Source organism: Sus scrofa, chromosome 14 (genome assembly GCF_000003025.6).
Source record: "Sus scrofa isolate TJ Tabasco breed Duroc chromosome 14, Sscrofa11.1, whole genome shotgun sequence".
In the NCBI taxonomy this organism is placed as follows: Eukaryota; Metazoa; Chordata; class Mammalia; order Artiodactyla; family Suidae; genus Sus; species Sus scrofa.
This window is the reverse complement of record NC_010456.5, coordinates 54,596,853-54,610,497: the sequence shown is the minus strand read 5'-3', so window position 1 is coordinate 54,610,497 and position 13,645 is coordinate 54,596,853. Positions and strand designations below refer to the sequence as shown.

The window sequence follows — 13,645 nt, the reverse complement described above, 5'->3', positions numbered from 1 at the left end:
GCAGCTACAGCTCCAATTAGACCCCTAGCCTGGGAACCTCCATATGCCACAGGAGTGGCCCTAGAAAAGGCAAAAAAAATACAAAAAAAAAAAAAAAGACAAAGATCACTGGTCACAGATCACCATAACGAGTAGAATAATAATGAAAAAGTTGGAAATAGTGTGAGAATTACCAAAATGTGGCATAGACATGAAGAGCAAATGCTGTTGAAAAATGTTGTCGATAGATTTGCTCAATGCGGTGTTGTCTCAAACCTTCAATTTGTAAAAATGCAGTGTCTGTGAAGTACAGTAAAGTGAAGCTCAGTAAATCTAGGTCTGCCTTTATATATACATATGTACACACTTATGTACACATAAGTACATACACATGTGCACCCATACTTACATCTATATATATGTATGTATGAAAATTTGATTATATAATAAAACCTTCACATTAATTGAAAAAGGAATTATTCAATAAATGCTATTGGAAGAAAATAGAGCCTCATTTCCTACCATACACAAAAATAAAATATACATCAATTAAAGATCTAAGTGTAAGAAAAAAAATCTAAAGAATATATGGGAAAATATTCATCTAAACTTGGGAAGCCAGAGTAGATCTCTTTACATAAAAAAGTAAAGCTTTGTATGAAGGATATGGTACTGTTTGCAGCATGTGTAATAGCAATGGATTAATAGCCTTAATATGCAAAGAGTTTATATAAATCAAAAAGTAATATATCCCAGTCACTTCAGTAGAAGAATGAACAAAGGAAATAAGTAAACAATTTGTAGAAAAGGAAATACAAATAGCCAATCAACCTATGGGAAGATACTATACTTAGTAATAACTAAAGAAATTAAAAACGAAGCAATAACAAGATAATAGTTTCTTTTATCAAAGACAGAAAAAAAATGAAAAGATAGATATATGGCATCTCTCATAATGTTTCTGCCATTGAAGCCGAGCGTGGCAATGGGAAGCTTCAAATACTGATAGTTTAACCTGGGTGATGGGTGTGCAGTGATTACTGTGTTGTTGTTTTATATCTTACATGATTTTTTAAAATACTTTTATATCTATTTAATAGTTAATTTAAAGCAGTTTAAAAAAATCCACGCCTTATAATTCAGCCCCCTCTGGACATCTCATAGATTGAGTATGTAAGAGTCTGTGTTGGTTCACATTCTCTGTAGCATTGTGGTAGTAAAACACTGAGAACTCCTTCTGGCTACAGTGCACGTAGGTACTGTGTAGCACTTAAAAAGAAGGAGGCGGCAGAACCATGTCTAAAGTATACTGGTCAGTAGAAAAAAAAACAAAAGCAAGTGGCATGGTCTTGGTTTTCTTTAATAAAAAAAGATTTATATGAATACAAGAGAAAAAAATTGGTAGCTGCTAACTGGAGGGTAGGGATGAATTGACTCTTTTTTTTTTTTTTTTTTTTTTTAATTTTAGGGCTGCACTTGCGACATATGGAGGTTCCCAGGCTAGGGGTCGGAGCTGTAGCCGCCAGCCTACACCACAGCCACAACAATGCCAAATCCGAGATGCGTCTTCGACCTATACCACAGCTCAAGGCAACGCCGGATCCTTAACCCACTGAGCGGGGTCAGGATCAAACCCACAACCTCATGGTTACTAGTTAGATTCGTTTCTGCTGGGCCACAATGGGAACTCCTGAATTAACTTCTTATTTATGTAATTGACAAGTGGTGGCATCATATGTTCTTTCTCTTTTCTCTCTCCCTCCTTTTTTTTTTTTTTTTTTTTTTTTTTTTTTCCTTGCTTTTTAAAGCTGCACCCACAGCATGTGGAAGTTCCTAGGCTAGGGGCTGAAATTAGAGCCCATGCCATTGCCACAGCAACAACCATAGCAATGCTGGGTCTGAGCTGCGTCTGTGACCTATGCCAGAGCTCATGGCAATGCTGGATTCTTAACCCACTGAGCGAGGCCAGGGATCCAACCTGCGGTCATGGATACTAGCCAGCTTCGTTACCACTGAGACATGGGAACAACTGCTTTTTGCATTTTCTTTTCTGTTCTTTACTTTTCTTTTCTTTTCTTTTTTCTTTTAGGGCCGCACCCGTGGCATATGGAGGTTCCCAGGCTAGGGGTCTAATGGGAACTAGAGCTGCTGGCCTATGCCAGAACCACAACAATGCCAGATCCAAGCCGAGTCTGTGACCTACGCCATAGCTCACGGCAACGCCAGATCCCTAACCCACTGATCGAGGCCAGGAATTGAACCTACAACCTCATGGTTCCTGGTCGGATTCATTTCTGCTGCACCACAACAGGAATTCCTTTTTGCATTTTTAAAGTGAAATCATTTTTCACAAAAGTATTCTCGTTTTTGTACAAAAGATATATTTTCATCATGAGAAAAAAAAATCCACATAATCCAATAGAGTACAAAAGAGAGATAATTTTGGTAACAAACATGCATCGAACCTTTACTTATACCAAGCTCACTCACAGGGTAAATCAGTTTTTCCTCTCAACATGTAAATGTCAGCTGTATGTTATGACTTTTGTATTCCATGTGAGGAAACCAAGCAGAAGGACTTAACCTGCCTGTTGTCTCACAGGTAGCCCCCAGTCGTGCTAGGATTCAAACCTAGGAGGTCTGGGCCTGTGCGCAGTGGCTGATGGAAGGATCCAGGGTGAGGCTGTCAGGGAAGAGTTGACTGTTTTAGAAAAGGTGCTCTGAAAAAGCCCCTCTGAGGAGGAAATGTTTGAAAACCTGAATAAGATGAGAAAGCCATGTGGCCATTTAGGAAAAGAGAATCCAAAAAGTTGAAAATTATGTATAAACTGATCTTTTATAACTCTTTCCCCCCCACAACGAAATGTTGGCGTCTTCTCATCTTAGTAAATATGGATTCTAACTCCATCTTTTATGATTATGCTATATTTCATCATGTACGTTGTACTTAATCCATTATCGCATAAAATTGTGTTTGTTCCTAATTTTTTAGCAGAATGAACAGTGGTCACTGAATATCCTAATTCATGCTTATATGTTTCCTGTTATAAAATGATTTTCTTGGCTCATAGAGGTGGGATGGCCAGGTCAAAGTGTGTGCCCATTTAATATTTTGATACACACTTGCTAAATTGTCTTTCTGAAAAGTTGTATCTAGTTCTACTACTAATTTAGTGTGGTAAGGTCTTGCGACAGAATTTTTATTTTTACCACAGGTATATATGCAGACAGATAAAGAGACAGATATTTCTTTTATGAAAAACAGAAGCCTTAAGCCCTCTAGCTCCCCAGAAGCAACCACATACAACTTAGCTCCTTAACTTCAAATTTCAGTTTTTGTTATTATTTATTGCTTTTTTATAGTGGTTAAGGGTTTAGCTTTTTCACCACCCACCACTCCCACTTCACACATCTTTGCTTTTATCCCTGCCATCTTTCGAATACATTTTAGTTGTAACTATTTTCAGCACTTATATTTATATTAACTAGTGTAGAAGCAGAGCTGTGTAGCATGCCAGAATTCCTTTTCCTTTCCTGTGCCCTGTTTGTTTTCCATGAATCTTTTTGTTTGCTTTGTTTCTTATATGTTTTCAAACTATTCCCTGGTTGTGTGAATTCTAGTATCCAGTGCATCAAAACACAGTGAGTAGACTCTCCTTTTCATTTCTTGAAAAATTCTCTCTCCAATTCATCGTTGTTGTCTTCTTCTTTTTTTTTTTTTTTTTTTTGCCACACCCACAGCATGTGGAAGTTCCCAGGCTAGGGATTGAACCTGTGCCACAGCAGCTACTCAAGCCACTGCATTGACAACACCGGCTCCTTAACCAGCTGTACCACAAGAGTACTCCCTCTCCAAGTCTTCTGACACAATCTGGAAACGTTGCTCAGTAGGCTGACTGCACGGCTGTCACTTTGAGTTGTTCTTACCTCTCTCTGAGGTGCTTAGATATCATAATTTCTTCATTGTTGGTTTACTCTCTCCTTTGGCTAAGCATATCCTCTGGTAGCTTCTCATGAAAGGAAACATGGCAGTAAATAGCTTTGAAACCTTTCATGTCCGAAAATGACTTTATTGTATCTACTTTTATACTTCCTTAACAATTGTATGGGTGTAATAGTGCAAGCTTGAAATTATTTTCTCTGTGTTTAGAACACATTGATCCATTGTATTCTAGTTTCCATTGGTACTGGTAGGAAGTCCAGTGCTATTCTAACCCTTGATTCTTTTGGCAAAACCTATATATTATCCCATTTTCTGGATGCTTCTTGGATCTTCTATGTCCATGGTATCTGAAATCTTGTGATTATGAGGCCGCTTTATGCTGGGCACTCAGTAGGCTCTGTCAGTCAGGAAGCTTATGGCCAGAGCTGCCGGAAGTTTCCTTGAATTGCATTATCCTCTCTTGGCATGTGTTTTATTCAGACACTTGGATGTTTTGGAAAGATCACCTAATTTTCTTATCTTTTCAGTCCTATTTTTCACTTTTGACATTTTGCTCTGCTCTCTGCGAGATTTCTACATCTACATTTATCTTCTCTTGAGTTTTATGTCTTCTTTTTTCAGGAGCTCTTTTTTGTTATCTAAATGTTCTTTTTCAAATTTATATAACAAACTGTTATTGTTTAATTGCTGCAGATGTCTTCTCAAACTTCTTCAGATATATCTCGAGCACCTGGTATGTGCCAGGCCCTGAGGAGATGGCAGGGAACAAAACCTAGTGTTTGTCCTTGTGTAGTTTTATGTTATTAGAGCACAGAGGGAATAACAGATAAAAAAACCTAAAGATACACCACACACACACATACACACATGGAGAGTGTTACATTCAGTGGCGGAATATGGAGAGGATAAGGGTGACAGGAATAGCAGGCTGAGGGTGGGGATGCTACTTTATATAGGATGGTTTGGGATGGCCTCGTGGATAATGACAATTTAGCGGAAACTTGAAGGAGATGAGGGAGTGAACTGTGTGAAAATATAGAGAAGGGTGTTTTGGGCAGAGGGAGCCTTGTATGAAAACCAGGAGGGAGACTGTACAGCTAGAGCAGAGGGGGTTAGGGGATTTGAGGTTAGAAAGGTAGCTGTCAAATCGTGTAGGGCCTTGGATACCACAGTTGACACTTTGGCTTTTACGGTGAGTGAGCTGGGAAGCCACTGAAGGGTTTAGAGCAGAGGAGCAAATGTGATCTGATTTACATTTCAACCCTCCATCTGGTTCTTTGTGGAAAAGGGTCTGTGGGGACCAAGCAGAACCGCTGGAGGTTAATGCTGTGTCCAGATGAGAGGTGGTGGCCGGGGCAAGTGGGAGCAGTAGAGGATGTGAGAAGTCATCTGTTTCTAGATTTTTAAGGACAGGCCAGTGGGATTTGCTTCATACTGGTTGTGAGCCAGGAAAGAAAGAGGAATTAGAGATGATTTTTGGGTTTGGGGGCCTGGGCCATTGAGATAAAGTGGACTTTGAGCATCAGATTTGGGATGGAGTGAAGAGAAGTTTGGGTTTGGACATATGTTTACAGTGGTGTGTGGAGTGTGGTTGTGTAGATGAATCTGGGTTTCATGGGCAAAGCCTGGCTTGAAGATAGGATTCCCTTACCTGGGAATGATTTGCCCATCGATGATATTAAAGCAGTGAGACTGAGTCCACCAGAGGACTGATGGTAGAAAAGAAGTCCTAGTACCAAGTGAGTCGTGGAGTCGCAGTGCTTCGTGGTCAGGGGGGAGATGCCGTCAAAAGACTTGGAAGGAGCTGCCCGTTTGGTAGGAGAGTGAACACAGCCTTCAAGAAGGACATGGTGAGCTATGTTAAAGAGCTGTGGATAGATCAAGTAGGAGGAGACCAAGAATTTACCCTTGGACTTGGAAAGGGGATGGCTCATTATCTTACTATACTGTTTCTAAAGAGATGAAAGCCTAACTGGAGTGGGTTCAAGAGAGAAAAGAGGATTGGAGGCAGCAGGTGTAAACCATTTTTTGGGAGTTTTGCCTTAAAGGGGAACAGAAGTGGGTGAAAACCAGAGATGGGTAGGAAGTAAGAAAGGGTGTGTGTGTGTGTGTGTGTGTGTGTGTGCGCGCGCACGCGTGTGTCTGTGTGACGATGATGTGACAGTGTGTTTTGTAAGCTGATGGGAAGAGCCTGGTAGAGAGCAGATGGAGAATTGATGCACAGGAGAAAGGGGGCACTCACTTGGTCCATGACCTTGTGGGTTGAGAGTGTTGGCCCTCCGTGTGCAAGCAGAGGGGGAGGCAGCATGCTCATCACACAGAAGAGAAGGCAGAACGTGAATGCAGATCTGCAGGGCACTGTTTTGTGTGCTGAGGGAGTCTGAGTGCTCCTTCTGTTTTCTCAGTGAAGGAGGAGGCAAGGTCAGCTCTGAGAATGAGAACAGAATGTTGTGTGCTTTGTGCATGTGGTGCTTCACCAGGAATGTAAAGCAGAAACACTCCTGCAGGGAAGGGTCATCACTGCTGGTACTTTTAAAAAACATACACTCCTGGGCTGCACCCCTTGAGTTTCTGACTCATTCGGTCTGGGGTAAGACCTGACTTAGGAACTGTTAGAGCTTTAGAGGTGACTATCATGCATACTCTGGCTGAAAACCACCTGAGCAGCCACATGGGGTAGCTGTCACTCCATTTTGCGGTGAGCCAGTGTCACTGGCAAGGACTTCGTGCAGGACGGAGCCAAGTTTTGATCCCTTGTCTGTCTCATTTGAAGACTGATGGGTGTTTCCGAATCCTGTGTTATCTCCACTGCAGAGCGCTTGCTCTTGTCTGAGAACAAGCTTTTCCAATTTAGATGTGAACGTGACCACAAATAAAAAGCACAGGTAGGAGAAATTTTTTTAACTTGTGAGTTACAAAAGATGTGCAAATTAGAGCAATATTAAGGTAATGTTTAATTGATGCTAAGTTAGTAAAGTAAACCTAAAAATGATCAAGATCTGTGCTGTATGTACAGTAGTGGTAAATAGACTTGGAGAGGTTCATTGCAGAGTATAGTGTAAACACAGACAGTCCTTTTGAAAGACGTAATACCTATCAAGAGACATAAAAATGTTCATACCCTTTGAAGTAATGATCTCATTTCTGGGAAATTATCCCAATGAAAGCATTCACTATATATGCAAAGGGTTTTCACCAGCTTTTTATTGACTATATAACAACGTAAATGCCTAACTGGAGAGAAATTGATAACTTAGATTACATCATTCTATTGGACTATTATCCAGAGTATTAAGTAATAATTATGAAGATTATGGAACAGCATGACAGTGCTTACAAGATATAAGTAAAAATTATGAAACCAGTAGTTATGTAGACCCTGTCTCTATACATCTGTGTAAAAACTACGTTTGATAAAGATTGGAGGAAAATACTGTAAAGCAGAAAAATTGAGAGTAAGGTAGTGAAATTAAAGGTGACTTTTTAGAAACCGCTTTTCCTAATTAAAAAATAACTTTTCTCTAAGATTATGGGCTTGTAAATGCTCATCGAAGAATTGTATTAAACATTATAAAGAGCAAAAAGAAAAATTCATACACTTGGAAATTCAAATACCAACAATACACATATTTTGGTGCAAATGCATTTTTTTTTTTACATCATTTGAGTTCATAACACTATTGGATGTAACAGTTAAGAACCAAGATTTACTTTGCTTGGATGATGCAATTGTTTGTTTATCAGGAGAAGACAGCTCTCTGCAGTGGAAAACCACCATTGCAAGTAAATAAAGATGAGATACTCACATGTGCTCTTGTTTCAGTGCATGGCAGCTGCTTTTGGTTTATGCTTGTGATCTATATTGAAATGAAAACCACAAGGTCAAGCAGTGTCAAGTCCCAAATATGACAGGACTGGCCCTGAGACTTCTGGATTAGAAGGCAAAAAAAGAAAGCATTTCTGTGTTTTTTGTTGACATTAGTAGTTTTGATTAGCTGTTATTTTAACTCTAAATAACTATATATATGTAATAATATATAAAAATATAACAAAGAACCATTTTCATTATTGAAATTTGTATGGGAAAAATAACTGTCACTACTTACTTTCTAGATTTAATTCTCCTTTTCTAACTGAAATGAATAATTTCATGTGACAATTTTTGATAATGTAAGGTTTCTTAGAAGTACAGTCTTCACATAGTGGAATATATTTTTTTTTTTGTTTGCACGTGTGTAAACTTATAGTTAAAATAATAGTATTATCCTTTAAAATATCCATTGTATTAACACATTTTCCTATGTTAAAATGATTTAAAAATAATTTTCTAATTTATGGACAAATAAAGCCCCACTGGGATATTGATTAAGGTTTAATTAATCCTAACATAGAAAATAAAGAGGAATTGGTATCTTGGAGTCATTCAGGAACATGATAGGTCTTTTTAGTTACTATTCAATCGAGTTTTATAGTTTTTCTTAAAGAGGAAATCTCAAGAACATTCCTAGGTATTTTGTGTCATTTTGTTGTAATTTTGGCTTATTTTTCCTTTTATAAATATTTTTCCTTTGGTAGTAATTTTTTAGATTTTTATTTCATAACCAACCTCTTAAGAAATTGGTGTTATTTTTCCTTTGAATATCTTACTATATTCTCCGGTAGGGTGTGCACCGTAGCATTGTTAAATGCATAGTTCTGGGAAATCAGAGCCAATAGTTGTTAGTGTTCCCTTTATTTTTACCTTGCCACAGGTAGTTGACTCAAGCCTAGGAGTCAATTCTCAGATTTTCTGCTCTGACCCTCACGGGGCTTTGTTAAATCTGACATATTTCTGCTTTTCAGTGGCCCTAGAGAGGCCGTCCCTCTCTGGTGAGGATAATGTGACCTGAGTATTTCCCTCCTTGGGCCTTTCCTTATAAGATGGAGCAGATTTTAAATTCTTTGTGAGGAGACTTCTCCAGCTCACCCTCAGAAGGGGATGTTCGTGGTAGACATGTGAGGACCACACCTGGTCACAGGACCTTCAGGTCACACAGGAATAACAGCACAGCTTACACTTGGCATCCCGGCCACACCAAGGGTCCCAGCTCCCTGGCATGTGCCTGGCACCCCTCTTCGTGAGGGAGAAGATGCAAGTGGGTTCATTTGCCCCTGTTATGACCCAGCATTGCTTCTTCCAGGTCTTGGCAGGGTAGGGTTTTCCCACAAGCAGCCTCTCTCTTTAGTTTCTAGAGAAAAGCCACAAGCGGGCATTGGCTCATGACAATGACCCTGCAGATGAGTCTGGTTTCTGATCACCTCATCTGCCATGTCACCAGTAAACCGATAGTTCTCAAATAGATGTGATTTTGCCACCCCAGGAAATTTTTGGCAACATCTAGACAGATTTATTGTCATGCTGGGTTGTCAGGAGGGTGTGTGTCTTGAGAGCTAGAGGGAGAGGCCAGGGGTGCTGCTGAAAGCCTACAGTGCACGACAGAGAATCATCTAGTGTAAATTGCTATTGAGTAGCCCAGTTCTTAACCCAGGACAGCTGCTTTTCTGCAACCCATTTTTTCTCTCTGATGTCTTCTGGCTGATGGAGAAAGGACAGATAAGGTTTTGGTATTTTAATCCTCTTCTCTGTGCCAAGTCCTGGGCTCTGGGCACTCGAGATAAATAAAGGCTAGTAGAAGGCCCAGCTCCTATGAGATTCAGTCCTTTTCAGAGGTTTTGTTGAAAGTGGAAAGAAGACTCGAGGCAGGGGAGATCTAGGACAGTGGGATCGCAGAAAGATCTGATCATTTTCAGGGCTCAGTTGTTAAAAGGAAGACAAAACTATATAGGTTATGGGTTGGATTGAAATATTTTCGGATATTGGTCTCTGTATAGTAGATCAGGTTTTTGCTCTTCCTATGAGCTGTTTCTTTCTGCTCTGCCCACTTTGTAGCTCTGCCCTTAAAAGTACTAAAGTGAATCCCATCCTCTGCTCTACCCAGAGATTAATAAATGGATTAAAAATTTCCTTCTCAGAGTTCCCTGGTAGAAATGCGTTAAGGATCCAGTGTTGCCACACGTGAGGCATAGGTCACAGTTGCAGCTGAGATCCAGTGTTGTTGTGGCTGTGGCATAGGCCTGCAGCTGCAGCTCCAATTCTACCCCTGGTCCAGGAACTCCCATATGCCATAGGTGCAGCTGAAGAAAAAAAAAAAAGGAATCTTTTTTTTGGAGTTCCCTATTGGCACAATGGGTTAAGGCTCTGGCATTATCACTGCTGTGGCTCGTGTTCAGTACCTGGCCCAGGAACTTCTGCATGCTGAGGGCATGGCCAAAAACAAAAATTCTCTTCTCTTCCCTCCTTTTCACACCCCACAGAATTTGCACCTTTTCCTAGAGGGTGACATTAAAAAAAAAACTTGACTTTAAAAGTTCAGAAGTTTTCAGTGGTAGCACCTGCAGTTTCCAGATTGCAACTGAGACCCCCTTTTCCTCACCAGGTTTGCCTCTCAGTGTCAATTGCACATCTGCAGTCCTGTCTATTGCCTCCTTAATCCCAAGCTCCTGGCATCCACATTCTGCCTTGAGTGAGTTTTGCCGGAAGCACTGCCTCCATTCTTTCAGGTGAAGAGGGATCCAGGAGGCACCAGGCTGGCCTTTGAGCCCGGTGCTCTCCCTGTGCTTCATCTCAGGCAGACCTGCAGTCTTTGCCTGGGCTCTGGGTGTCCTAGCACTTGCTTTCAGCCACTTGGAATAGAGAATGCACTGCCAGGATTTGTACACTAAGCCCATGCCCTCAGGGACTCTATAAGGCCCAGGGGTCTCTTGTCCTGTGCTTTTCCCTGGGAAACTTCCCTTCAGCTGTTTTCTTTGGGACTTGTCAGCATCCTCATGGTGGCACACAAGTCCCCTTCCTTCACTTCTCTTTGCAACTCTGTGCGCCCCCCCCGCCACCATTAAGCTGGTTCTGCCCCCTGCTGTGTCCACCCCCATGTTAAGCTGGTTCAGTCAAGTCTGATACCTTCAGCCCGCCTCTCAAGTGGGCCCTATTTCTTCTCTGCTCATTGTCAGACTGCACTGTCACAGAATCTTTCTCTTTCTCACATTATCAGCCTTGGTGACTAAATCAAAAATCGTTTTATGTATATCTCCTTTCTCCCTAAGTGTCTAATTACCTAGCAAAGCCTGAGCAGAGGATTGCTTAACTGAAGCATTCCACCTGCTGATGGCTGTCTAGCTTTTCTGCAGCTTAAGAGTAAACCTGGTAAATCATAAACTCATAAAAGATATTTATTATTTCCTTCTTGGCCCTTAGGTTTGCCGTATTGTCCCTGAGGTTTCCTTCAGCTTAGCCTGTGCAGGTGCCTCCTCACCCATCAGTGGCTCTCACTGTGGCTAGATGGGAAAATCACTAGGGTCTCTTAAAATACTGTTGCTTAGGTCTCATCATGGGATTCTGATTTAACTGGTCTCAGGTGAGGCTCAGGTATGAATGTTAGAAAACAGTATGCTTGGTCTGCACACACTGTTTCTAAGGAGGGCCAGTGGCACAATGAATAACACATCTGATGATGGATCAGAAGATTCTAGAAAACAAAAATCCTTCCATATTATCAACATGTGCCACTAGAGTTGAGAATCTTCTGGATCTGTGAAATCCTCAAGCCCTGAGGCTTATTAGCATGTTTATCTCACAACCTCGCTAAGGAACAGGACAGAGAACTTTGGAGAATCTAACATGATATGCTCCTGGCAAAGGCCTGTCCATCGAGACTCTGTGCATCCTAGACTGTTGTCTACTCAGCACACACCAGCTGTGTTTCTGTTAGTGTAGCAGGTACTGTACAGGTGCTGGCCGGACAGTTTGACAGGGGCCTCTTCCTTGCGCAGCTGATAGTTGGTGATTCTGTTCTGGCCTAGAAATGAAATCCTGTCCAGTGAGATGTCGTTCATGGCTCAGAGAAAGAAATGACCAGGCCCTACTGGTAGGGTAGTAACTGGTAGTAACGTATGAGGTTAACTTGCAAATACTAACACTGGTGCCCCCAAACTCCTGTGCCTTCTCTCTTAGTGAGCTTAGCTGGGACATGAACCTAGAACCTGGAACTGTCTTTGGCTTTCTGTGAGGGGGTAGCTTAAGTCCAAGACTAAAGGCAGCGCCTGGTGGCCTGCTTCTCACCACTTTCTTTTGGGCCCACATCTTGGTCTTAACCTTATTTTCATCACTAATAGAAGAAAGAAGTTGTTGAAGACACTCAGCCAAGAAAGACCAGGGCCTGCTGCCTTCCCTAAAGCCTGGGGCAGTGGGGCTGCAGAGGCCTCTCCTTGGTGTCCCTCCCTTAGCCCCTTGGTCAGGGAGGCCAAGTCCCCCCCACACCTCCCAGCTGTAGAAAACAGGGAGTGATCAAGGCCAAGTAGAACTGTTGACTAGGAATACCAAAGTGGGCAGGCAACCAAAAGCTTAGATGGAAGACTGAGTTCTTTTCTTAATTCCCCCCCTGCCCCTTTCTCTGGAGGATGGGACCTCCTTGAAGCCCCTGAATAAGGGCAATGTCCTCGCCCTCATCCCTGCAGCCACCCGGAGAACTCCTTTTTTTGTCGGAGCTGATTCTTTACCGCTCACATCTGGTCCGGGGTGTCCTCCCTCCAAGTAAAGTTGTCAGCTTAGGAGACTCAATACTTCATTCAGTGGTGCTGGCCATGTTTCAAGAACATTTTGTACATTCATTCAGAATGCTATGAGACTTATTTTTTGGAACCACTGCAGTGATAGCAAGTATTCATTTTTTTCTTCAAAGCAGATTTGTTTTTCTTATACAACCAGAAATCATTCAGAATATAATTTGTTGAATAAGCCTTGTTGAGGTTGTAAATGTGACCTGCAGACAGATTGCACGACACAGTCAGAGAGGCTTTGAGTCAAAGCCGATTTCGTTTATTCCTTGAGCAGTAGCCCCCGGGCATGTCCTCTGCTGGGTCCTCTGCTGGGTCCTTGCTGTGGGGACAGCAAGGCTGGTTCTGGCTCAGGTGGACTCATGATAAATAATAAACAAGTGGCCAAATAAATGTAATGTCTAGAAGGACAGATGCCTTGAGGACAAGTGGAGGAGGCAGAAAGGGTGGCCGTGGGGCTGCCTGGAGGATGGTGGCTGAGGAAGGCTTCTCTGAGAAAGGACCTTTGGACAGAGACCTGAAGCACAGGGCTACGTCTTGGTGTGTTCTGGGTGGTGGCAGCAGTGAACAGAAGGGCCCTGACGGAGGACAAGCTTGAGTTTCAGGAACATCAAAGGAACAGTGGGGAGAGCAGAGCCAATGAGGGGGCAAATGAGAGAAAATGGGGTGAGGCCTTAAAGCACATGTTGAGTAGCTGATGTGATGGAGGGTGGGGGTGGAGGTGGAAAATAAATTCCTTTCTTTGACTCTATGTAAAATGTTCCTGCAGGAAGACCCAAGGAGGCGGCAGCAGCATTGGGACTGCAGGCAGGTGAAGAAGGGCACTTATCTTTTAATTTATTCTTTAGTAATATTTGCATTTTTATTGCATATTATAAGAAGCCTATTTATTAATATACCATATGTGTAAGGTTTGATTCCTACAGAAGCAGTGTAGCTGTGGTGCTGATGAAAACGCAAAAGGACTTTAAACCAGTTCCCCTCTGAGATAATGTGATAAATATTTAGAGGCTGCTTGGCATTTGGTTCTGTCAAAGCCAAACGTTGATACTTCAGTGCTTTCGACAAGTGAAA

General features: G+C 41.8%; 1 protein-coding gene across 3 annotated transcripts in view; it reads left to right on the top strand.

Annotated features, from left to right (window-relative positions):
- Positions 1–13,645, top strand: part of MTR (5-methyltetrahydrofolate-homocysteine methyltransferase) — a 105,803-nt gene that overhangs the window by 42,283 nt on the left and 49,875 nt on the right. The gene's annotated exons all lie outside the window — the stretch shown is intronic.